The sequence below is a fragment of the Myotis myotis genome, unplaced genomic scaffold (genome assembly GCF_014108235.1).
Source record: "Myotis myotis isolate mMyoMyo1 unplaced genomic scaffold, mMyoMyo1.p scaffold_m19_p_17, whole genome shotgun sequence".
Classification (NCBI taxonomy): Eukaryota; Metazoa; Chordata; class Mammalia; order Chiroptera; family Vespertilionidae; genus Myotis; species Myotis myotis.
This window is the reverse complement of record NW_023416321.1, coordinates 41,511,680-41,537,788: the sequence shown is the minus strand read 5'-3', so window position 1 is coordinate 41,537,788 and position 26,109 is coordinate 41,511,680. Positions and strand designations below refer to the sequence as shown.

Here is a 26,109-nt window from a genome sequence, read left to right as displayed (position 1 = left end):
GGGCCTAGGGGAACGTCTAGAATCCCAAGAGGCAGATAGTAGCAAGTACTGGTGAGAATGGGGAGGAAGGGGAGCCCTCGGGCATTCCTGGTGGGAATGTCAAATGGTGCCGCCACTTGGGGAGCCTGTCTGGCAGCTCCTCAAGAAGTGAAACATCCAGGGCCCCTCCTCTGGCCTGGCGTGAGGATGGGAGGAGGCGGGAGCCCAGGAGGACTCTGGTATTTACGGAGCTCCTGCTACCCCATGACAAGTCATCCCAGGTCAGGACCATCAAAGCTAATGCTTGCTGTGAATGAACCCCTTCGCCAGGGCCCTGTAAAGGCTGTTAACACCGCCCCCCCCACATCACCAAAGCCACCAGGGTGTTCGCTCTCCACTGACCCCCAGGCCAGTGGAGCCCCCAAGAGAAACAAGGCTCGGGAAGCCAGCTGTGGCCTCCACCAGCCTAGGGAGCTGTTTTCACGAATTTTGCTTACTACAATCCCAGGACAAATTAGCAAGTTCTCTTGATTTTATTTGTTAATGTTTTTAAATTGATTTTAGAGCGAGAAGGAGGGGGGAGGGGGAGAGAGGGAGAGAGCGAGAGATGAGAGAAGTATCGCTCCATTGCCTCCTGCACACACCTGACCAGGGATCGAGCCAGCGACCTTTTGGTGCATGGGACAACATTCAACCAAGTAAACCACACCGGCCAGGTCTATTTTATTTTATTTTTAAATCAATTCACAGAGATATCTAGCAAAGAACATTTTAGTTATCAAAGTAATTTTAATTACGTAGGCATCACTGGTTCATGAGAAAATGTCAAACCCAGTAACACTGATGTGAAAATGAGATAAACTCAGATGGGTACATTAAACTATATTGACGTTAGCTGGGAAAGTTAAAGGACAATAAATTCTGTTTTGGCAATAAATAAAATATTGACATTAAAAAAAGAATTAACTTAGTCCTCACATCCCTTTGAGGTAGGCACTGACATTAATCCCCTTTCATTTTTTTAAAGTTATTTTTTAATGTATTTTTATTGATTTCAGAGAGGAAGGGAGAGGGAGGGAGAGATAAAAACATCAATGATGAGAGAGAATCATTGATCAGCTGCCTCCTGCACGCCCCCTACTGGGGCTGGAGCCCACAACCTGGGCATGTGCCCTTGACCGGAATTGAACCCTGGACCCTTTAGTCCGCAGGCCAACGCTCTATCCACTGAGCCAAACCCGATAGGGGTTAACCCCCTTTTACAGGTGAGGAAACTGAGGCACAAAGAATGTTGTGCCCCCGGGCACTTGGCCAGGGCAGAGCCTGGCTGAGAAGCGGGCAGTGTGGGGCACAACAAGTGCTGCTGGAAACTGCCCGCAGCCCGAGAGGTGGCACCTGCCCTTCCCCTGCCTCCCAGGCCTCTCCTAGTGCCCGGACAGATGGCTCCCTTCCCTGCTGTGGACGCTGCCACCCACCCCAAAGGTGTGGGGGTCAAGGTGAGAGGGCACAGCCCAGCACAGGCAAGGCTTCTCCGGGCACAGACCAGGGGGCAATGGCTCTGTCCGAGGCTCCGTCTGTCCTCACGCTTCAGAAATGCACGGGCCTGCCCCCTGGCCTCCCCACCCCTCCGCAAGAGCTCCAGCCCCTGCTCGGCCTCCCCTCGGGAGCAGGAGCCTCTGCCTCTCCCCCCAGGCGCAGCCGGCCCGCTCCCGGCTCCCGATGACAATCTGTTTTATGTCCTCTGCCTCCTGCCCGTTTCTCGGCTTTCTCTCTATTCATGCGCAGTTTCCTCAGACGCTGCATTTTTTCCTATAACATCATGTCTGATCCAGACTTTCCTAAAAGCACCCTTTCACGCCTCGCAGCTTCCCCGGGTCGCTCCGGCTGGGCTGGACCCACAGCGAGGCCCCTCCTCCAGCAAGTGGGGGCCATCGCTGCCCCTTCCCACACCCCATTCACGGAGCCACAATACACATTTTCATATCAAAAGCCACCCCTCGCACCCCGGCCACAGATCCTTCCAGAAAGCAGACAAAATACACTCAATCCGCGTTCAATAAAATAAAGGGGATGCGCGCAACACTCAAAAAATATTTCTATCCCGTGCTTGTGCTTTAACACAGCATCCTGTCCTCCGAACTTCTCTTCTGTCGACCTTCAGAATAATCCATTTCTTCTCGCCTCCTCTGGCGGGACGGGGGGCCTTTCTCCAGGGTCTCTGTGAAAGGCGGTCCCCCGGCCACACAAACAGGACTCTGTCCCGGGAGGCAATTGGAGGCTGACCCTCTGGGACCTTCTAAGGCGACAATGAGGACGTGATGGATGGCAGTGTTCTCCGGCCCTGTTGTCAAGCTGAAGCCAACACCCTCTTCCTCGGCTCACAGAAAGGCCTGGGATCTCAGCTTCGGAAACAAAACGGGGGTGAGTCCGGGAGACGGGGAAGAGAAAGGGGGCCGCGGGGAGGGGCCCGGGAGGAAGCCCCCACCGTCGCAGCCGCTGCTCCGTGGTTCACAGACTCAAAGGCTGGCAGACACTCCAGGAACCTCCGCTTGACCTTCTGAGCAAAAGATGGGCAGCTGAGGCCCCGTGGAGCGAGGGCTGGCGAAGGCCACCCAGCGAGTGCGGGGGGTGGGGGGTAGCGGGGGGAGAGTTGGTCAAAACTGGGGGCTGCTTCCCCACCCCACGAGGGCTCTGCCCGCGACACCACGCTGCCTGCCCCGGCCCCGGAGCACCTGCGCGTCGTCTGCGTCCACTTGCCTGTGTGGACCAGGGTCTGAGAAGCGCACAGCCTCTTCTCCAAGAACAACAGAGCCGGCGCCTGCACCGTGAACCCAGATGCCGGGCCCACAGGCGGCTTCCCGGGCCTCTAACGCTTCCACGCGCTGCCCCGGAGAAGCGAATGCGGAGGCGGAAGGAAGAGCCCCCGGACTGCCTCTGGGGCCTCCACCCTATCGCTCATGTTTGCCTTGTTTCTGAGAGGAAAATGCTCCAGACCAGCCGTGGAAATGAATAAAACTAAAAAAAAAAAAGACCGTACCCTTTTATGTAATGATGTTTACTTTGAATTTATATTAGTTCACACAAACACTCCATCCATGCTTTTGTTCCGGCCCTCCGGTCCAGTTGAAGAACCCACTGTGGCCCTCGAGTCACAAAGTTTGCCCACCCCTGCTCCAGACCCTCTCAGGGAGGGAGCCTGGGTCCCTTCCTCTGAGGCCTCCAAGATGGCGAGGACCTCACTCCTATTCGCCCCCAGGCTCTCCTCCCTCACACCCATCCAAGGCTGCTCAGAGCCTCCGGGGGCCTCCGGGGGGCTGTGAACTCAGAGAAGGTCAGAGCCAGGTGTCACCGGCCGGCCCTGGGAAAGAGGAGTTCCTGCAACGAGCTCGCTCCGCCTGCCTCCTTGCCTTCTGAGGCCTCCTGTGTGTCTGCGAAGCTGGGTTTAGAGGGACTCCAGCACACGAGTGGGAGCATTGACAGCATTTAGCAAACCCTCTGGACCTCGCCGGGATCGATCCAGCTCTGGGAGCTTCCTGGACAAGGACAGTTTCAGCAGAGATGTGGCTTTCTCTCCCTGACTTAGTGCTGGGAAGGAGCCCTCTAACTGCTCAGCGAGACGCCTGTGTGCCCCGGCCCGACTCCGGGGAGATGTGCTAAGCCGACACCCACAGAGTGGATCTCTGCAGAACCCCACAGAACTCCCTCCACCTTCCACACTCCATCCAAAACGCAGACGTTTTCTCAAAGGCCTTGAACTTCCTGAATCGGTGTCAACACACCTTCTGATCCACCCGAATGAATGAGCTCAAGTGCGTTAGTGCTTCATTCTCCCACTCCCTCGCCTGTGTCACAGTTCCCACCCTTAAGAAGCTGGGCTGGACGATGGAGAGGAGCTGAGGCAGGCCCAGGAACAGAAGGACGGGGCCGAGCCGCAAGCCCAGGCTGGGGGCCGCACCTCCACCACTTCTCCCCACAAGAAGAATGCCCTGAGCATCACACACACACTCACACACACACACACACACACACACACACACACACACACACGGGTTTTAGAAATATAAAGGCTGCCCTCACAGCCTGAGGAGGGAGATGGTCACAGACACAGGTGAGTAAGTGCTGCCAGCCAGAGAGGAAGGACCAGGAGCTATGGGAGAACAGAGGAGGGAGTGAGCCCAACAGTCCACACTGACAATGCCTTGTTTTCTTTATCCCCATTTTAATATTTTTAACTCAAGTTAATACAATCTTTTGCACAAAATCAAACACCAGAGTAGCATAAGCATGTCAAATACTAAAGTAATTTGGCAATGTAGCAGGATACAAAATTAACCCCAAGAAATCCGAGGCATTTCTATACACCAATAGTGAACTTTCAGAAAGAGAGATTATAAAAACAATCCCGTTTACCATCGCACCAAAAAAATTAAGCTACCTAGGAATAAACTTAACTAAAGAGGTAAAAGACCTCTACTCAGAAAACTACAGGACGTTGAAAAAAGATATAGAGGAAGACATAAACAGATGGAAGAACATACCATGTTCATGGATTGGTAGAATCAACATCATTAAAATGTCCATACTACCCAAAGCAATCTATAAATTCAACGCACTTCCCATTAAAATACCAATGGCATACTTCAGAGATCTAGAACGAACTCTCCAAAAATTCATCTGGAATAAAAAAAGACCTCGAATAGCTGCAGCAATCCTGAAAAAGACCAAAGTAGGTGGGATCTCAATACCAGATATCAAGATGTATTACAAAGCCACTGTTCTCAAAACTGCCTGGTACTGGCACAAGAATAGGCATATAGATCAATGGAATAGAATAGAGAGCCCAGAAATCGGCCCGAACCAATATGCTCAATTAATATTTGACAAAGGAGGCAAGAACATACAATGGAGCCAAGATAGTCTCTTCAATAAATGGTGCTGGGAAAATTGGACAGATATATGCAAGAAAATGAAACTAGACCACCAACTTACACCATACACAAAAATAAACTCAAAATGGATAAAGGACTTAAATGTACGACAGGAAACTATAAAAATTCTAGAAGAATCCAAAGGCAACAAAATCTCAGACATATGCCGAAGCAATTTCTTCACTGATACAGCTCCTAGGGCACTTGAAACTAAAGAGAAAATGAACAAATGGGACTACATCAAAATAAAAAGCTTCTGCACAGCAAAAGAAACCATCAACAAAACAACGAGAAAACCCACTGTGTGGGAAAACATATTTGCCAATGTCATATCCGATAAGGGCCTAATCTCCAAAATTTATAGGGAACTCATACAACTTAACAAAAGGAAGATAAACAATCCAATCAAAAAATGGGCAAAGGACCTAAATAGACACCTTTCAAAAGAGGACATTCAGAAAGCCAAGAGACATATGAAAACATGCTCAAAGTCACTAATCATCCGAGAGATGCAAATCAAAACAACAATGAGGTACCATCTCACACCTGTCAGACTGGCTATCATCAACAAATCAACAAACGACAAGTGCTGGAGAGGATGTGGAGAAAAAGGAACACTTGTGCACTGCTGGTGGGAATGCAGACTGGTGCAGCCACTATGGAAGACAGTATGGAGTTTCCTTAAAAAACTGAAAATGGAACTCCCATTTGACCCTGTGATCCCACTTCTAGGAATATATCCCAAGAAACCAGAAACACCAATCAGAAAGGATATATGCACCCCTATGTTCATAGCAGCACAATTCACCATAGCTAAGATCTGGAAACAGCCTAAGTGCCCATCAGTAGATGAATGGATTAGAAAACTGTGGTACATCTACACGATGGAATACTATGCTGCTCTAAAAAGGAAGGAACTCTTACCATTTGCAACGTCATGGATGGAACTGGAGAGCATTATGCTAAGTGAAATAAGCCAGTCAATGAAGGAAAAATACCACATGATCTCACTCATTCATGGATAATAGAGACCATTATAAACTTTTGAACAATAATAGATACAGAGGCAGAGCTGCCTCAAACAGATTGTCAAACTGCAGCAGGAAGGCCGGGGAGGGTTGGGGGGCAGGAGGTAGGGGGGTAAGAGATCAACTAAAGGACTTGTATGCATGTATAGAAGCATAACCAGTGGACATAAGACATTGGGGGATAGGGGAGGCTAGGGGACTGTCTAGGGCGGGGGGATAAAATGGACACATATGTAATACCCTTTGTAATACTTTAAGCAATAAAAAAAAAAAAAAAAAAAAAAAAAAAAAATATAAAAAAAAAAAAAAAAAAAAAAAAAAATAAAAAGTAACATCTATCCCACCTTAAATACCTTAATACAGTCATCCAGAACCTTTTCTAAGTAAGCATGCATTTAAAAGAGAAAAGGAGTTAAAACATCGTATGCTCGTGCTATTTTATTTTATTAAATGCTAAAGGCCCAGTGCACAAAATTTGTGCACAGGGGCGGGGGGGGGGGGCGGTCCTCAGCCCGGCTTGCATCCTCTCCAATGCGGGACATCCCTCTCGCAATCTGGGACTGCTGGCTCCGAACCACTCACCTGCCTGCTTGCCTGATCGCTCCTAACTGCTCACCTGCCTGCCTGATCGCCCCTAACCACCTCTGCCTCAGCCCCCGCACCCAGGACCCAGGCTTGCCTCCTCCAGCTGGCTGCAGGCACCTGTGACCTCGGGTGGCTTCACCCAGGCCAGCCACAGGTATTTAGGAACCCTTGATCACCCCTAACTGCTCCCCTGCCTGCCTGATCACCCCTAACTGCCTCTGCCTCGGCCCCCACACCCAGGACCTAGGCTTGCCTCCTCCAGCTGGCCGCAGGCACCCATGACCTCAGGTGGCTTCACCCAGGCCGGCCACAGGTACCTGGAACCCCTGATCACCCCTAACTGCTCCCCTGCCTGCCTGATCACCCCTAACTGCCTCTGCCTTGGCCCCCACACCCGGGATCCAGGCTTCCCTCCTCCGGTTGGCCACAGGCAACCAGGACCCGGGCTTCCCTCCCTCTGGCTGGCTGCAGGCAACCAGGACCTAGGCGAGGTCCCTCAGTCTGGCCTGCCCCCTCTCACAGTCCAGGAGCCCTCAGGAGATGTCCTCTGCGGGAGGTGACCGGGCCGAGCAAGGGAAGGCACTGCCCCATCAACCCAGCCACTGCTGCTGCCTCTGGCCTCCCCCTGTGGGAGGCGACCAGGTGATCAGGGGAAGGCGCCACCCCCACCACCCTGCTGCTGCTGTCACTGACAGCCTCTGCAGCAGCCTGTCCTTGGCCCTCGCAGCCACTGCAGTGGTGGCCTGCCTTTGGCCCTTGCAGCTGCCACCATGGCTGCCTGCCTTTGGCCCTTGCACCACTGAGGCTTTGTCCAGGAGGACGCCTGGTCTAATTAGCATATTACCCTTTTATTACTATAGATTTTTATTGATTTCAGAGAGGAAGGGAAAGGGAGAGAGAGATAGAAACATCAATGATGAGAGAGAATCATTGATTGGCTGCCTCCTGCATGCCCCCTCCTGGGGATTGAGCATGCAACCTGGGAATGTGCCCTCACGCGGAATTGAACCCGGAACCCTTCAATCCACAAGCCACAGAGCAAAACCAGCTAGGGCTGCTCATGCTATTTTAAATACCGCTTTTTTCCTTACTCCTTTTAAGTCAATAACTAAGGCACAATATCTTAATAACCGAAAAATACATATTTCACTTTACAGCTAGTTAAAGAATCTAGTGTTGGACCCATTTTCTGCTCCTCACTGTGTGCCGTACGGACTTTGATCCTGCCATTAACTTTTCCGTTTCCTTGTATTCCTTCCCTATTTTCCATCTCCACTTCCATCGTATCCCAAGGCCTTCTAATCTCAGACTGTCCTCTCCGCTTTGCTTGCACATAGAATGTGTCTTCTTGCCATTTGAGGATGCCAATTTCCGGGCATTTGCTTCTGGATCTTAAGGTGTAATCATCTCCAGAGGTGGGCTCTTTCAGATTCCGTTGGTCCTCATTATATTCATGGTAGTTACAGTCTACTAGAGGCCCGGTGCACAAATTCATGCATAGGTGGGGTCCCTCGGCCTGGCCAGCAATTGGGGCCGATCGGGGCCAATTGGGGACGCAAGAGGTTGGCCAGTGGGGTGGAAGGGCCATGGGAGGTTGGCTGTCGGAGTGCACTGACCACCAGGGGCAGCTCCTGAGTTGAGCACCTGCCCCCTGGTGGTCAGTGTGCGTCATAGCGACTGGTCGACCAGTCGTTTGGTTGTTCGGTCGCTTAGGCTTGTATATATATAGATAAGGCTGCTGGGGACACCCTATTAGCAAATTCGGAACCAATGCTCCTAAGGGAAATACAGAGTTAGATTCCTGCAAGCCTCTGGTCACATTCCCACACACCGATCAATACTGAACCTGGTTTTATGTGTGTTCCTGTTTAAAGACACCTTATTTTACACACACTGCTGCTTCACTCGCATGGAGCTCATGGCCAACAGCAGCCTAGCTCGTGCCTGAAGGAAGCCTGTCTAACACACACGTTTTTTCTCCGTAAGGCACATCACAGCCTCTTGTGCTTCGGGACATTAGACAGAGTCATACACGCGGGGCCATTTTAAACAGTGACATCTTCAAGAAAAAGCACAGAAGTTCAGAGAACGCACCGAGCTGAAACAAGAGGACAGAGCCTGGCCCGGCTCCCCCTCAGCTGGGGACGTGCACATCGCTGACTCAGGTTCCCAGCTGCCCTGCTCAGCCCACGGTCACTGGGAAGGGACCACGTGTCTTAGTTTTGGGGGTTACGAATACAGGTTAGTGAGTAACGTGGCAAATATGAACTCCACAAGTAATGAGGGTCAGCAGTGCCATTCTGTCTCCTTGGTTCTGCTCTATTTTCTGAGCAGGCCCTATCTGTTTTCCCTTTACTTCTCTTCAAAAGGGCAGAATCTACAAAGTTTAATATCTGGGAAGGGACAGAGCAGCCCACCCTTGGCTCCGCCTTGCCTACTTCTGCAGGGGTACAGTCACCTGCTCAGCTCCATCGCAAGGGACAGGTTAACAGCCACTTCCAAGGTGCTGCATGGCTTATACCTGCTCACCCCAGGAGGCACCTTCTTTTATTCCCACTATCTGTCTTCTGGGACGACGAATCCGATAACCACATGCCCAACAAGTACAGCTCTTCCTGTCTGCGGGAACGGTCACTCCCACAATACACGCCTCTCAGAATGTACTCGTCCTCCTCTACACCCTCTCAGCACTGCACTCCACACACACTCACACATGAGCACAGACACCCTGCTGTTAGCTAGTTGTCCCCTGGGATCTATGGAGTTTGCCTAACGTAGTGGGTTGAATGGTCCAAAAATATATGTCCATGTCCTGATTCCCAGTGCCTGTGAGTGTGACCCTACGTAGAAGCAGGGTCTTTGCAGACGTGATTAAATTAAGGCTCTTGATGTGAGATTATCCTGGATTTGGGGTAAGGAGGAGACACAGAGTCGCACAGAAGGGAAGGCCGTGTGAAAAAGGAAGCAGAGCCTGGAGCTCTGTGTCTCTGAGCGTTGCCAGAAGCCACAGACACTAAGAGAGAGGCACGGACCAAATCCGCCCTCAGAGCCTCCAGAAGAAGCTGACCCTGCCAACACTTTGATTTTGGGTTTCTGGCCTCCTGACTGTGGAAAAATAAATGTCTGTTGTTCTAAGCCACCAGGCTGAGTTAATCTCTCACAGCAGCCCTGGGAAACCAACACACCTAGATTCAGAAAGATGGAGGAGGTGGGGAGAAGGGAAGGAATTCTGCTCTGCCCACCTCCAGGGGGAAGCAGCTAAAGGGATTTCGGGTTTTCTCACTGATATAGAAGCTGACATTCTGAGCCCAGAAGCTCAGATGGTGGGGAAGCATCATTCTGTCCTCATTCAAACATTGGTCTGAAGCAAAACCAGGTCAGAGGACACAAAGGACAGAGAGGAAAGTGACAATGACACACTAGGAGAAAACAATGGCACCACATATAACAAAGGATTGTATCCAGAATACATAAAGAACACCAACAACTAAACAAGAAGAGACAACCCAACAGAACACACACACACACACACACACACACACACACACACACGAGCGCGTGCAATCAGTGTTCATGTTACAGAAAGGAAACCCGAATAGCCAGCCTCACTAATAATCAGACATATGCACATCAAAACAACAATGCACATGTAAACAATACGCCCGCTGGACTGGCACAAGCCTGCAACTCTTGATAATGTCCAGTGTTCGCTAAAATGGGGAAATGAAAACTTCCATGTAGAGCTGCTGGGAACTGGAGATTCATCTTAGCGATCTGACAGGACCTAGAAGTGCTGGAAACAGCCGAGCCATGCTGCACCTTGGTGCCCATCCTGGAGAAATCTCACACAACCCGGGAGCACAGGCCGAGCTGCTGATGGCAGCAATGTTTACGGTAAGAAAACACGGGGGGCAGGCTGCAGGGCCCTCAGTAGGAAACGGACAAACGAACTGCAGCTTGTTTACACACGGTCCTGGCATATGACCCTGAAAGATGAATGAAGTAGAGCCTGATGAAGCAACATGGATCCATCTCAAAAACACAGCCCATTGCAAAATGATACATCTGGTGTGACAGCCTTTAGATAAACTCATTAACTCATAAACAACCCTCTGTGTTGTGCACAGACACACATACGTAGTCAAAATTGAAAAATACGGAAAGATAAATCGGCTCCACTATTTGTCTCTGGGAAGAGGGGAGTTTCATGGAATGAACAGGAAAATGAGAGGTACTTCAAAGGTACTGTACCAACGATGTTCTCTTATTTAAAAAATAAAAAAAAAATGTTAAAAGAAAGACATGGAAGAACGTATGCGAGAGAAAGTGTTCTGAGAACGCCAGAGGACAGAGACTTCCACCTCCTTCTACCGGAAGGCGGTGGCTCTGAGGCTTTGAAAGACAAATGGGGAGGGGGCGCAGCGAGGGTACCAGCAACTGAGATCTCTGCAGCTGCTCAGAACCCCCTCCTGTGTGGCTTGCCCTGGGCCCTGTGCGCCCCAGGTGCCAGGGCCCAGGAGCCCCAGGGCTGGCTTCTCCCATCCCAGCAGCACGGGCCTGGATCAGAACACAGTGCACCAGCAAGAGCATGTCACGGAACATCCAGGTGTCATCAACCAACCAGAGGTGGGGATGTCCCCACAAGAACTGCAGCTCCATTGTTTCAAAAGGCATGATTACAATGGCAGGGGTTTGCCTGACGGCCTAGAACTATCCACAGCCATCGCTCATGTCCATAAGTAGGAGGGGAATGAGCAGGCACCACTGATGAGTGAAGAGGAACTGGTGAACTTAATAGATGGTGTTTTAAGAAAGAGAACAACGATGGATGCAACCACAACACTGAATTTGCAAAATCACTACAGCAGACACTTTTTGACCATCTCTTAGTTGTTATGCAAACGTGACCCATGGTAAGGTGATGGAACACTTCTGGTAATACAGAGTAACTCATTTCCAACTACTGCGGAAGTGCTTTGGTCAAAACCTGCAATAATTGTTACACTGAGATAAGAAGGAGAAATAAAAAAAGAAGAGAATGGGGTGTGCTGTAGTCCCCAAGTACTGTTAAATCTCCTGTTGGACAAGGGTTCGATTAAAGGATCTTTTCAAGCCCTACCTAGTTTGGCTCAGTGGATAGAGCGTCGGCCTGCGGACTGAAGGGTCCCAGGTTCATTCCGGTCAAGGGCATGTACCTTGGTTGCAAGCACATCCCCAGGAGGGGGTGTGCAAGAGGCAGCTGATTGATGTTTTTCTTTCATCGATGTTTCTAACTCTCTATCCCTCTCCCTTCCTCTCTGTAAAAAAAATCAATAAAATATATTTAAAAAAAAAGAATCTTTTCAAGACTGTTGGCTAACTGGAGCTGAGTACTAGGGAACAGGACTGGAGAACACTGCTCTTCTCTTGGTTTTAACTCACGCTACCTGAAAAGCAGACGAGCTTTGCCAAGTGGACACACACTTCAGTAACAGTGAAGGAATGGAATGAATGCCAAATGTTTCCCCTTGTGGGTCCTGTCTCTTCAAGTAAACATGGTCAGTAACCTGTAAAATTCCCCTGGCCTAAGTGATCACTTGCCTTGGGCACATGAGTAACAGAGTCCGTATCTTCTGGCACTTTGGATATGACACATCACTGACCCAAGTGATTAACCTTTTTCAGTTTTTCAATATTTTATGAAACTACTGCCAAATCCTTAAACTTTACTTCTTTTATGTCTTCTTCAACCTGGGAGAGACCTTGAATTTTTTAAAATACATTTTTTTTTTTTTTTATTTCAGAGAAGAAGGGATAGGGAGAAAGAGATAGAAACATTAATGATGAGAGAGAATCATTGATCGGCTGCCCCTGCACGCCCCACACTGGGGACGGAGCCCACAACCTGGGCATGCACCCTGACCAGGAATTGAACCGTGACCTCCTGGTTCAGAGGTTGACGCTCAACCACTGAGCCGTGCCCTCTGGGGTGAGAACTTGAATTTAAAAGTGTTCTCTAAACAATAGCAATGTTTTAGCTCTCTTAATATTTCTATATAACTCTTGTTTCTAGGGTTTCACTCTTGCAGTTTAAAAACTTAGGAATGCAAGGATTCTCCCCTTTTGCTGATACAGCGGGGATAAAACTACTCGCTGCTGTAGCCTCAGTGAGACGTGAAAAGGTCACTCACCAAGCACAGTGATTAGCCAAATATAACCTGGTACGAGTTATATTTGGAAGGAGTATTGTTTAAATGACATCTTCTAGCCTAAATACACGAATTCTTTCAGATCAGGGAAGATTAGAAAAAGAAGCCTAAAAACTCTTAACAGTGTGATTCTCAATAGTGATTGAAAAGGAGAGGCAGCAGCAAATTGTAATTTGATTTACTGGGTGTGATGGACATGCTATGATAGAAAATCTAAAATGATAATTAAATGGGGGAAAACTGCATCAATCTTTCTGTAAGAGGTATAGAGACTTATTTTCTTTATTAAAGTAGCCTTATAAGAAAACATATGTATTTGTAAAAATGGTTTCCTCTGTCAAACATTTGTGAAATTAGAGCTAATTGGTAAACTACCCTTGTAAAATCTAATTATTTTGAAAGATTTATATAATGAATTCTAGATATATGACACATAGAACTGATAGAATAAAAAAAAAGAAAGATAAATAGGTGGGATTGGGAGATGGGTCTGACAATAACTTCCATAGTACCTACTCCTGCTCCCTTGGGTATTCTCGGCCAGTCTCATTTGCTATGTTTACTTAATAATGCCTTAGTTCTCAAATTTTAATATAGGAGTAAAGGAGTTGAACAATCTATCTTTCAAGGCATAACTAGAGAGGTAGTGGCTGTGTGGCTGCGGACTGTCGGATCAACATCCAGGGGCTGGAGAGCTGAAAACCCTTCTCAGACTCCTTTGCAGCTAGGTTTTGTGTGTGATTTGGCTTTGTCAATTAGGTTTCATGTGAGTCAGCAGGGAGACAGCCAGGGCAAAGGCAAGGTGGGGCATGGTTCTATGGGATGAGCTATGTGGAAGGTGTGGTTCCGGAGCTGGCAGAGATGGCTCCACTACTGGGTTCTGACACTTCATGATTGTGGCAGGCAGCAATTCCCTTGGTGGCTTGTTCTTGGGTGCTTTGGTGATCTGAAGCATTTTCTTCAGCCCTCCCAACAATTCTGAGAGTTATCTAAATTATTAAATGAATCCCTTTCTACTTGAGTTAGTGCCGTGGTCGGCAAACTGTGGCTCTCGAGCCACATGCGGCTCTTTGGCCCCTTGAGTGTGGCTCTTCCTAAGCCTTAGGAGTACCCTAATTAAGTTAATAACAATGTACCTACCTCTATAGTTTAAGTTTAAAAAATTTGGCTCTCAAAAGAAATTTCAATCGTAGTACTGTTGATATTTGGCTCTGTTGACTAATGAGTTTGCCAACCACTGAGTTAGTGGATTCTGTTATTTGTAGCTAAGAACCCTGACCATGGCAAGTTCAACGAATGTTTCTTATTATCAAGCCCATGGTCTTTGACTACATGGTTTTTCTCGTGAGCCCACAGTCCCTGTGCTAAGATTTCTTGCCACTACGATGAATCCATATTTGACAAATAAATTAACCAATGAATAAATGAGTTTCAAGCATGTATGACACACAGCAGAAAGAAAAGTTAGTAAACATCCAAAAGATACTGTTAGGCCAGGGTTTGGCAAACTTTTTAATGTAAAGGACCAGACTGTGAACACTGCTGGCTTTGCAGGCCATACTGCTTTCTGTCTCAGTAACTCAACTCTGACCTTGTGGTGTGAAAGCAGCCATGGAGAGTATGCAAACAAGTGAGTGTGGCTGTGTTCCAATAAAACTTTATTTACAAACATAGCTGGCTGGCTGGATTTTACCCATGGGCTATAGTTTGCCAAGCACCCCCCACCATAAGTTAAAAGAACAATAAATCAATCACCAGTGACCCTAACCTGTGGGGAAGTAGGGACAAGTCAGCCATCCCCTGGCCGTCTACATCCCATTCCCAGCTGAATGAGCCACAGATCTAATCCAGTGTCCACATGTTTACTCAGGGCTCCTCCCCACTCCAGACTTTCTCTTTCTCTTCAAATGTATAGTCTGCAAACAATCATAACTAAGGAGATAGTGTCCATATGTCCTTCACTTTGGTTTTTTTTGGCAACAGCATAAATCACACTTACTTGAGCATTTAGGATTCTTTTCTCTCAACTGGCTGAAATATACAGAATTTCCGTTTCAGCCTTTATAATTAAAATACAATTAAAATGCATATGGAAACTTAAACTGATACAGACATTAGCATTTATACTATAAAATGTCTTCATAAACTGTAACATATGGTAATAATAACTGAACAGATTTGGCACTTATCAGGATAACTTCTGCACCAGAACCATAAAATTTGGACAATGTCAGAAATACAAAATGTACTACAGTTTCACCTAACGTCCCCAGTGTAAATAAGTGTGATGGTGGAGTCACATGGGCCTTGGTCCAAATTCCTTCCCTTCCTTCATCTACATGAGTGACTGAGAGCACATCACCTCTCTTCCTGAGCCTTGATTTCCTCAGCTTTATTGAAGTGTGTGGTTGGTGTGACAAGTGAGATAACCTGCATAGATCCCAGTAAACGCCTGAAAAAGGGTCAGTGCTGTGATGATGATGATGACAGAACAAAGTATGTTTTGAAATGTCAGCAACTAGATGGCAAATTGGTGATCAGAACCAAGCCCACAGCATTTCGGGAATTCAGCTCTGAGTTAACTCTGAGGCAGGTCTCCATCTTCACAATTCTACCATCTATCTATATATATATAAAAGGCTAATATGCAAAGTGTCCCCTCGGGAGTTTGACCAGGAAAACGGGAGTTCGATCACTTGCTATGATGTGCACTGATCAGCAGGGGGCAGCACGGAACATGGCAGGCGACCAGCGAGGGAAGGAGGAGGCGGAGAGGTAGAGAGCCTGGAAACCTGATTGGCCCTAATCACCAGCCAGGCCTAGGGACCCTACCCATGCACAAATTTTGTGCACCGGGCCTCTAGTCCTTCTGTAATAGCTCACGCAAAACTTCTGTCTCCAGGATACAAAATGCAAATGGAAAGACAAATCCTTAGCACCAAGAGTCAGGTCCTAACTCTGCCCCATCTCACCTACACAGCAGGTAGAAAGTCCCACCTCTGCAACTAAGCACCTGTGGGATCACAGACAAGCCACTTCACCTCTCTGGGCCAGGAAGTGTGGCCCATTCAGTGCTTCTCATGTGAATCACCTGGAGAGTCTTATTAAAATGCAGGTTCTGATTCAGTGGGTCTAAGGGGGGGCCCAATAATTTGCCTTGCTAACAAGTTCTCAGGGGTGCTGAGGCATCCTCGGGCCACACTTTGGGAGCCACTCATCTAGAAAGCCTCTTGTCCCCCCCAACCCCACCCCACCCCCACCCTGCCACCCCACCCCCAGATTAGCACGCTTTGATCAGAACACTAGGACACATCTACTCATCATTCATTCATTTCTTTTTCCTTCTCTTCAACCCTCTCTGCTTTTTCTCTGTGGCCCCTCCTTTCCTCTCCCGCCCATGGGGTGGGGTAGGGGATTCCCACAGTTCCTGAAGACCCAGAGACAGGTTGGCTGTTCTCCATCGACAGCATGGAGGAAGGGGTTGGGGGGAGAGAAAGAGAAAGGTATAGAAGGAGAGAGGCAGGGAGGGAGGAAGGGGGAGAGAGAACCAAAAAAAAAAACACACCAAAAACCCCAAAAAAACCTTTTAGGGGCGAACTCTGTTTCTCCTTAGCCTGGAGCCCTTGCCCACCCCTCTCTCCATGCAGAAGGCAGGGATAAGATTGAGGAACTCCCACGTCTCCATAGATTTATAACAAAACTATCAGAGCAGGAAAAAGTATTCTGGGTGAATGCCACCTACATCCACCTGCCGACTGAGAACATTCTTTCCTCGGCCCAAAAATGTTCTTAAGCCTTTCCGGGCTCCAGGTCCTCCAGCGAAGGCCCAGAGAGGCGGCGGCTGGCTGCCTCCAAGACAAGTCTGGGTGGGGCTGGGGAGAGGGAGAGCCGACTTCCGAGGCCCCGGCAGACAGAGTGGCCTGAGCTGACTGGCCAGAGGCTGGCCCACAAGTCCAGGTGTCAGGAGGAGCCTTTTCTGGGAACCCTGTCCCTGCTGGTAAAAGAGTTCACATGGTGCCTCCCACTCCCAAGTGGACACTCAGAACAAAACACCTGGCCGCACAGCTGCCCAGGGTTCTGTCCCAGACGGGAAGCACGAGCTCTGCCCCCAACGGGCCCCGGGGCCAGGGTGCTTCCCCGGGACCCACATGGCCAGCAGGGCCTCTCCTGCCACAGTAGCCCTGGCGACAAGTCCCCCACCCTTGCCCCACTTGGAGCCACTGACTGTGATCCGGGCCTGGCCCTGCAGTGCAGAGGAATGTGACTCTGACTGAAATGTCCTGTGGGCAGCGGGCCCTGGCTGGCACATCAGGACTGTAGTTCCAACCTCTCGCTCCCCAGAACAGTCCCACATGGGAATTCCTGCCCGTCCACAGGCCAAATGCCTCCTGAAGCCTCCTGTCTCCAGGACCTGCCGGGAATGCTGCTCTGAGCTCAGAAACCAGCCAGACCGGGGTGCTGGGCCAGCGAGACAGGAGTTCATTCCGGCTGGCACGAGCACCCTCAAATGTGCCAGTTTCGACACGCCAGCCTGCTCGCCCGATGATTCTGACCCTACTGTTACCTCCAAGGTCGCATGGGGCCTCTCCACCCATCGGGACGTTTTCAGAGCCCCTCTCGCCCAAGCTCCCGCCCTCCGCTCAGCAGCGGCACTGCCTGCCAGAGCTGCTTCTCACTGGCCCCTCGTCAGAGCTGGCATTGTGCTGCCAATAATTATTTATAACCATTTACTTTTTTATTTTGGTAAAATATACACGACAGAATCTACCATGTTAACCATTTTTTAATGTCACAACTGAGGGGCATTAAGTACACTCACACTGCTGTGCAACCATCACCACCATGTCATCCCCAGAACTTTTTCATCTTCCCAAACGGAAACTTCATACCCATTAAACACTAACCTCCCGTTCCTCCCGCCCCGCGCCCCCTCCCCGCCCCAGCCCCTAACGGCCACCACTCTACTACTCTCTCTCTCTGAATTGGACTCCTCTATGAACCGCACATAAGTGGAATCACGCAGTATTTATCCTCTTGTGTCTGGCTTATTTCACTTAAGCATAATGTCTTTAAGGCTCCTCCATGAATAGCATGTGTCAGAATTTCCTTCCTTTTTAAGGCTGGATGATATCCCACTGCACGCATGCATGTGTATATATTAGTGTGTGCGTGTTTCCATTCATCTGTCAATGGACACTTGGGTTGTTTCCACCTTTTGGCTAATGTGGATAATGCTGCTATGAACATGGGTGCACAAATATCTACTCAAGTCCCTGCTTTCAGTTCTTTTGGATATATACCCTGTCAATGACTTTTTAACGTGTTCTTGACACATACTATTGGTCAGAAAATTGCTCAGGTAAGCGTACTCTCCATGGAAAATTCCGTGTAACAGCACCCAGATCGAGAGCCACTTCCCCCAGAGGGCCCTTCATGTCCCCACCACCCCAGACAGCCACTACCCTCCATCCAACCAGGGAAAGCGATATCCTGTCTCCTAACAGCATGCATTCGCTCAGTCTGCCTGTTTCTACACTTTACATAAGTGGGATCACATAGCATGTGTCTGGCTTCTTTTACTCAGCATCGCGTTTGTGAGGCTCAGGCAGCTGTTGCATGTAGCTGTGGGTAGATCACACTCATTCCTGTATGGCATCCTGCTGGATGGCGCTCACATTTTGTTCTTCTATTTTATGGTGGATGGGTATTTATGACTACAGTCCAGGTTGGAACTCTTACAGTGTTTCTATGTCTCTTGGTAGCACAGGTACACATTTCTTATGGGTACTCAACTGGCAGTAGAAACTGCTGGGTCGTATGTGTACACGTATCCACTTGAGTAGAAAAAGCCAAACAATTTTCCAAAATAATTGGACCACTTTACATCCTGCCAGCAGAGTATTTAGCCAATACTTGATACTCTCTTTGTCATTTTAACCATTTGGGCGGATATGCGGTGAGTGCCTGGTGGCTTTAAATTTGCACTTCCCTGATGACTAAGGAAGCTGAGCATCTTGTCATGTCTATTATTGTCTCTTACGTTTGAGGGTCAGCTCACAAACCTCCCAATAAGAAGACACAGCAGGGTTCTCAATGCCTCACAAGGCCGTCTCCACGCCTCCCAGGCGGCCAGGTCTCATGATAAAGTCCAGGTAAGTTCTCCACTCACCTGGCCAGGTCGCTGTCGCGGGTCCTGGCCTGGATTCGACACGACTGGCCTGCTCCTCAAGCACTGTTTGCTCAGAACAGTGTCCCAAGGGCCAGGCCTTTTGCCAAGAGAGCCAGATGTCACTGGGTCGGCATGTATAAAAGCCAACAAATAACAAGTGTGCAATTCTTAGGAACAACAAACCACAAATATGGAGAATTCCGCAATCAGTACAGGAACTAGGAGTAACCCATGTCTGGTCTTGCTCAAGAATCATGCCAATCAACTCCCTGAGCTAGGCCTGATCTGTTGGTCTACCCGAAGTCCATCTGATTCCATCTAGCAAGTATTTACTGAGGCCCTGCTACGCGCCAAGCATTGAGTCAGAGACATGGAAGATGGTCCCAGCCCTCAAAGAGCAGATGGTCTACAACAGCGGTTCTCAACCTGTGGGTCGCGAACCCTCTGGGGGTCGCCTAAATACATCCTGCATATCAGATATTTACATTACGATTCATAACAGTAGCAAAATTACAGTTATGAAGTAGCAACAAAAATAATGTGATGGTTGAGGGTCACCACAACATGAGGAACTGTATTAAAGGGTCGTGGCATTAGGAAGGTTGAGAACCACCGGTCTACAAGAACGTGACTGTTAGGAAAAATGTGATACACGCTGCAAGCAAGACATGAACATAATGTAAGCAGGACATGATGAGTTGAGTGGAGAAAAAAAAATGTCTGCTTATAGAGAACCAAGGAGGCTTCACGGAGGAAGAGAAGTTTGAGGCGGGCTCGGAGCAATGGATAGGGTATCTCAACAACTGGAAACTGGCAGGAAGGCCCTCCCGGCGGGAGCAGCATAAGCTACCACAGGCTGAGGAAGTGGAGGTTAAATGGCCAGAGAAAGTTTCGGTTTGGCAGGAGAAATGACAAAGGCAAAAACCTTTGAAGAAGGATACCGACATGTCATAAAAGTTAACCTTTGGATTAAAAAAACACACCCGCCCACAAGCATAATTAAATGGCAAATGCCGCAACGCAACGGACAAATATTATTTGCATCATAAGGTAGACAAAGGGAGTTGTTTACATGAATTCTAGAAATCCATATAATGAGCCATTAAAATGCTGATGTAGAGCTATTTACTGGCCAGTTCAGATATCAATGACATATTGCTGAGCAGAAAATGCAGTCCCTGAACGGCACAGGGACATACAGCGAGGCGTCTTGAAGGACTGTCATCAAAACATAAGTGGTGATTTTTCTCAGTCGAAAAGGATTACTCAAAAACTTTTTTTCTTATTTTTTCTACATCGTTTAATATTTGAAAAATAACAGATATTAAATTGAGAAAAAAGCAATTCAACCTTTACAAATATGATATGTGATCATTATTTTACCTAATACACATGCAAAACATTTTTAATAATAACTATTGTGGGCAAGAGTCTGAAGAATTTTCATATATTTTTGGTAGAAACACGATTGCTTTCATCTTTTTTGGAAAGCAAATTTAAATAGAAAATATGCTTATCCTTTGACCCAGAAATTTTCACCTGTAGGAACTTATTATAAATAAATTATGAATTTATACAAATCTACATCTAGGACGTTCCTTATAGAATGTTGTAATAGATAAATAGATAGGGAGGCAGGGAGAGAGGGGAGTGGGGGAGGAGGGAGTAAGTAGATGAGGAGGAGAATCAGCAAAGGAGAGCAAAGACTTATATTTATACAGATGTTCACTGTAGCTGTTTTTGTTACAGCAAAAGACTGGAAAAACCTAAATATACTGAGGACTGTATAAATAATGTTGCCTGCATTCATATGTGCTGGTTTAGAAAGACTGCAACACTATATTAAGTGAAAAAAGCACTTAATTGTATGAATAGTGTGATTCTGTTTGTGTAAAAAAAAACAAAGATATATATTCATACATGTCCTGGTATATGCATTGAACATATCTGGAAGGATATAAAATGTTGCCTTTCTCAAAGTGAGCAAGGATTTGGTGTGAGAGGGAAATACTGTTTATTATAATGTTTGGATTTTTTTGCTTTTGAATTTTTGCTTTTGTAATGCGTAAAATGTTTTCCACACTCAAGTAAAACAATGATTTTTTAAAAAAAGAAAGAAAGAAGGGGGAGAGGAATAACTTTTGGAAGTAGATCCAGTGATAGCAGAAATAACTGATAACAGTTTTCGAACAAGAGAAAAGATACAAGGAAAGTTTCAGTAGGTCACTAATCCAAGAGAAAGAGAATGGAAATGTGAGAAAAATAGCAGTTTAGGGCCCATAGCCAAATAGATATGTAACACCCATTTATCCCTGGCAATATTACGCATTATAAAATGATGTTTGATTGTGTGCTAACAATGCTTCTGAAACATCAAGATAAAATTAGCTTAACATTCTTTAAGCAGAGACATTTGAACCACTGGAGACATTCCCACTTAACTCAGAATTAAGACAAAGGTGCCTCCTGTCATTCTTATTGTTTAAAGTTGTTCTGGATGGTATAGCCAATGCAATAAGACAAGAAAAGAGAATGAACGACAGAAAGCATTGAAAAGAAACAGACAGAAGATGCTAGGGGGATGCTATAACGGACTACCATAAAACCCAGGAAGACTGCCCCTCAGTTCAAAAAGCAGGACGATTACTAAATAAATGCATGAGAATTTCCCTGGTCAGTTTTTCTCAGTGGTTTGAGCATCAGCCCTGGGACTGAAGGGTCGAAGGGTCGATCCCGGTCAAGAGCATGTACCTCGGTTACAGGCTCAACCCCTAGCCCTGGTCAGGGTGTGTGCAGGAGGCAACCAATCAATGTGTCTCTCACATCAGTGTTTCTCTCTCTTTCTCACCTTCTCCCTCTCCCTCCCACCCTTTCTGAAAAATCAATGGGAGAAAAAAATCCTCAGGTAAGGTTTAACAAAATCCTATATAATAAAACCCTAATATGCAAATCGACCGAACTACAGAATGGCCGGTCGCTCTGAGGCTCACTGACCACCAGGGGGCAGATGCTCATTGCAGGAGCTACCCCCTGGTGGTCAGTGCACTCCCACAGGGGAGCACCGCTCAGCCAGAAGGCAGGCTCATGGTTGGAGAGCACAGCGGCGGCGGTGGGAGCCTCTCCCGCCTCTGCAGCAGGCAGACATCCCCCGAGGGTCCCAGAATGAGAGAGGGCACAGGCTGGGCTGAGGGCCTCCCACCCCCCCCCCCCTCAGTGCAACAAATGTTGTGCACTGGGCCTCTTGTAATAATAATAAGATACATGAAAGTCCATTTCTTTATATATACCAACAGCAAACAACTAGGAAATATACTGGGGAAAGATAGCATTCACCTGGACTGCAAACAATTCAAAATGCCCAGGTGCTAACTTAAGAAATGTACAGGGACCTACCTATATAAGAAAACCATGTGAACCTCTGATGGGCATACTGAAGTGCCAGCGGAGCTAGATCCAATGCTACAAGGATTCCCATTCCCTCAACATTCACCTACAGATTTAATGCAATTTCAATCACAGAGGAATTTTTTTCCAAGTTGACCAAATCATTCTAAAATTCATTTGGAAATAAAATGGAGGAGAGCAGCCAAGAAATTTTGTAATCATGGGATTCATGCCCTAAAATAATTAAAATATTAAAACAGCGTGGAATTGGCATAAGAACAGAGATTCATATCATTGGACAGAAAGAACTCCAGAAACAGAACCAAGAATATGTGAGAATTAACAGATGACAAAGGGAGCATTTTGAATCAGTAGGAGAAGGACAATGTTGAGAAAATATAAAGTTAGATTCTTTACCTCACATGAAACATCAGATCCTGTTAGAAATGAATTCAAGATTTAAGTGTGAAAATTATTCAAAATGTAAGTTTGAAAGTGTTAGAATAAACTAAAATGTAGATGAATATCTATAACATATTAGAGAAGCGCAGTCACTAAGAATGACACCGAATGCAGAACTTAGAAAGAAAACACGTAGAAATATCTCTGCAAGAAAATAAGGGCATTTTCATGTCAATAAACACTAGTAGCGAAACTGCGGAGCAAAGGACAAACTGTGGTAACACTGTCTGTAACTGACAGAACAAACAATTTACGTCCTTGATATACAAAGGCTTCCTACAAATTAATAAGAAAATATTAATCCACCCCCGTGGAAAAATATACAAACGGCATGAATAAGCAACTCCCGAAAGAAAGAATACAGACGGCTAACAAACATGGTTTGAAATGTTCAAAGAAACATGCACTTTTTAAACCAAGATGCTATTTCTTACATTCAAATTGGCCAAGAATTTGTGAGTGATAATACTCAGTATCTGTGAGGGGATGGGGAAAGCACTACCCTTCCGTGCTGCTGATTAAGATGCAAATGAGTAAAACTCATCTGACAAGCAATTTGCCAGTATGTGTCAAAGACTCAAAAGATGAACCCACCAACTGTGATTCTAAGAATCTATCCCAAAGAAAGGACTACACATGTACAAGAGGTTGGGCTCCAAGGACGCGCCTCATGAGCTGTTGGGAACAGGGAAAAACTGGAATAGCAGAGAAAAACTGGTTAGGATGTGTGGTACATTCATGTGCTGAAACGCTAAGCAATTATCAAAATTATGTGACTGCAAGAGCATCAACACATCAGGTAAGCTGAGAAAAGCAAGTTACAAAATAGTGTAGGCTTGAACATAAAATCCTGTTCTTAGAAATGGAAGGCATGTATGCACTGAAGGTGAAACAGAGCTACGTATATCAAAATGGAAACATACACACCAAAAGTTGCTCTGGATGAGATCATGGGTGATTTCTTTTAAGTTGTCTACATTTTTTTTTTTTTTTGCTCTCCAATTTCCAACTTTATTAAGTAGTTTCCCTTTTCATCTTTGATAATTATTACAACATATAATGTTTAGAGCTTTACAGAATTGAATGACCTGTAATTGGCACTAAATAATCTATTTTCTTTTTAAAATAATTTTTTTTATTTTTTGATTACACTTGATGCACAATATTGTATTTTCAGGCATACAACCCAATGATTAGACATTTATATAATTTATGAAGTGATCACCCAGATTCATCTAGTACCCATCTGACATACATAGTTATTACAATATCACTGACTATATTCCCTAATGCTATATTTTACACCCCCATGACTATTCTGTAACTATCCATTTGTGTTTCTTAATCCCTTTACCTTTTTCACCCAGCCCCCAATTCCCTCTTACCACTGGCTACCTTCAAAGTTTTCTCTGTATCTATGAATTTGTTTCTGTTTTATTTGTTAATTTTGCTCTTTAGATTCTGATGTAAGTGAAATCATAGGCATTTGTCTTTCTCTAACTTATTCTAAGCACAAAACCCTCTAGGTTCATCCATGTTGTTGCAAATGGCAAGGTTTCATTCTTTTTTATGACCAAGTAATATTCCATTATATATATATACACCAAATTGTATATATGTACTAAATCATCTCTATCCATTCGTCTATCAATGGGCACTTAGATTGCTTTCATATTGTAAATAATATCACAATGAACATATGAATACATGTCTTCTCAAATCAGTGTTTTGGGTTTCTGTAGATAAATACCCAGAAGTAAACTGCTGTATCCTTCTTTGTCTCTTGATGTAGCCTTTGCTTTAAAGTCTATTTTGTCTGGTATAAGTATTGCTACCCCAGCTTTTTTGTTTGTTTGTTTCCATTTTCATAAAATACCTTTTTCTATTCCTTTACTTTCCGTCTGTGTGTGTCTTTTGATCTGGAGTCTCTTGTAGACACCATATGTATGGGTCTTATATTCTTATGCATTTAACCACCCTGTGTCCTTTGATTAAAGTATTTCATCCATTTGCATTTAAAGTAATGGATGATAGATACGTGCTTACTGCCATTTGATTACTCGTGTTGTTATCTTTCTTTTTTTCTTCTTTTAAAGAAGATCCTTTAGCTTATCTTGTAATACTTGTGATGAACTATTTTTTTCTTGTCTGGGCTGTCCTTTGATTCTAAATGATAGCTTTGCTGGGTAATCCTGGTTGTAGGTCTTTGCTTTTCATTAGTTGGAATATTTTATGCCAATTCATGTGGCCTGCACAGTTCCTGTTGAGAAATCAGCTGACAGTCTTATGGGAGGTCCACTGTAGGTAACTAACTGCTTTCCTCTTAATGCTTTTAAGATTCTCTTTGCCTTTAGCCCTTGGTATTTTAATTATGATGTGTCTTGGTGTGGGCCTCTTTGGGTTCATCTTCTTTGGGACTCTCTGTGCTTCCTAGACTTGTGTGTCTATTTCCTTCCTCAATTTAGGGATGCTTTCTGACATTATTTTTGCAAATAGGTTCTCACTCCCTTGCTCTCTTTCTTAGCCTTCTGGCACCCCATTATATTGATGTCGGTAGGTCTGAAGTTGTCCCAGAGGTCATATATATATATATATATATATATATATATATATATATATTTATTTATTTTTATTTATTTATTTTTTTTTTTTGCTGTTCTGATTGGTTTGCCTCCTTATTTTCCAAATTGATGATTTGATCCTTTACTTCAGCTAATATATGGTTGATTCCTTCTAGTGTAGTCTTCATTCAGTTATTGTATTCTTCATTTCTGACTGGCCCTTTTTTATGTTTTCTATCTCCATTTTTATGTTTCCTATCTCCCTAAGTTCTTGCCAAGTTGATCTGTTCTTCCCCTATGTTCTTTTTTCCCTGCTTTGCTACTGCCTTTTTTCTATAGAAGTCTCTCCCTGAGCTCTTGTCCTTGGAAAGCTCCTAACCACTTCTGAGTTTGGCACTCCTTAAATAAGCTCCTAAAATTTTTATTTTATTTTCTATTGAATGTATTGGGGTGACATTGGTTAATAAAATTATGCAGACTTCCGTACATTTGTATAGTACATCATCTGTGCATTTTATGGTGTGTTCACCACCCCTAGTGTTCTTCCCCTATGTTTATTGAGCATCCTTACAGCCAGCGTTTTTAACTGTCTCCATCTTGTTTAGTTCTTTTTCTGGAGCTTTGTCCTATTTCATTTGGGACATGTTTTTCTCTGTCTTTTCATTTTGGCCGCGCCTCCCCTGCCCCCACCATGTTTGTTTCTATGTATTGGGTAGAGCTGTTACGTCTCTCAATCTTGGTTGAGGGTCCTTATAAAGTAAATGTCCTATGGGGCACAGTGGCACAGCCTCCCCAGTCAGTCACCCAAGCGGGGTGCTCCAGGTG

The 26,109-nt window shown here is 46.0% G+C and overlaps 1 protein-coding gene and 1 pseudogene across 2 annotated transcripts in view; one reads left to right on the top strand and one right to left on the bottom strand.

Annotated features, from left to right (window-relative positions):
- NTN1 (netrin 1) overlaps nucleotides 1-26,109 on the bottom strand; it is a 180,466-nt gene that overhangs the window by 97,378 nt on the left and 56,979 nt on the right. The window lies entirely within an intron of this gene.
- Nucleotides 10,331-11,427, top strand: LOC118671347 (annotated as a pseudogene).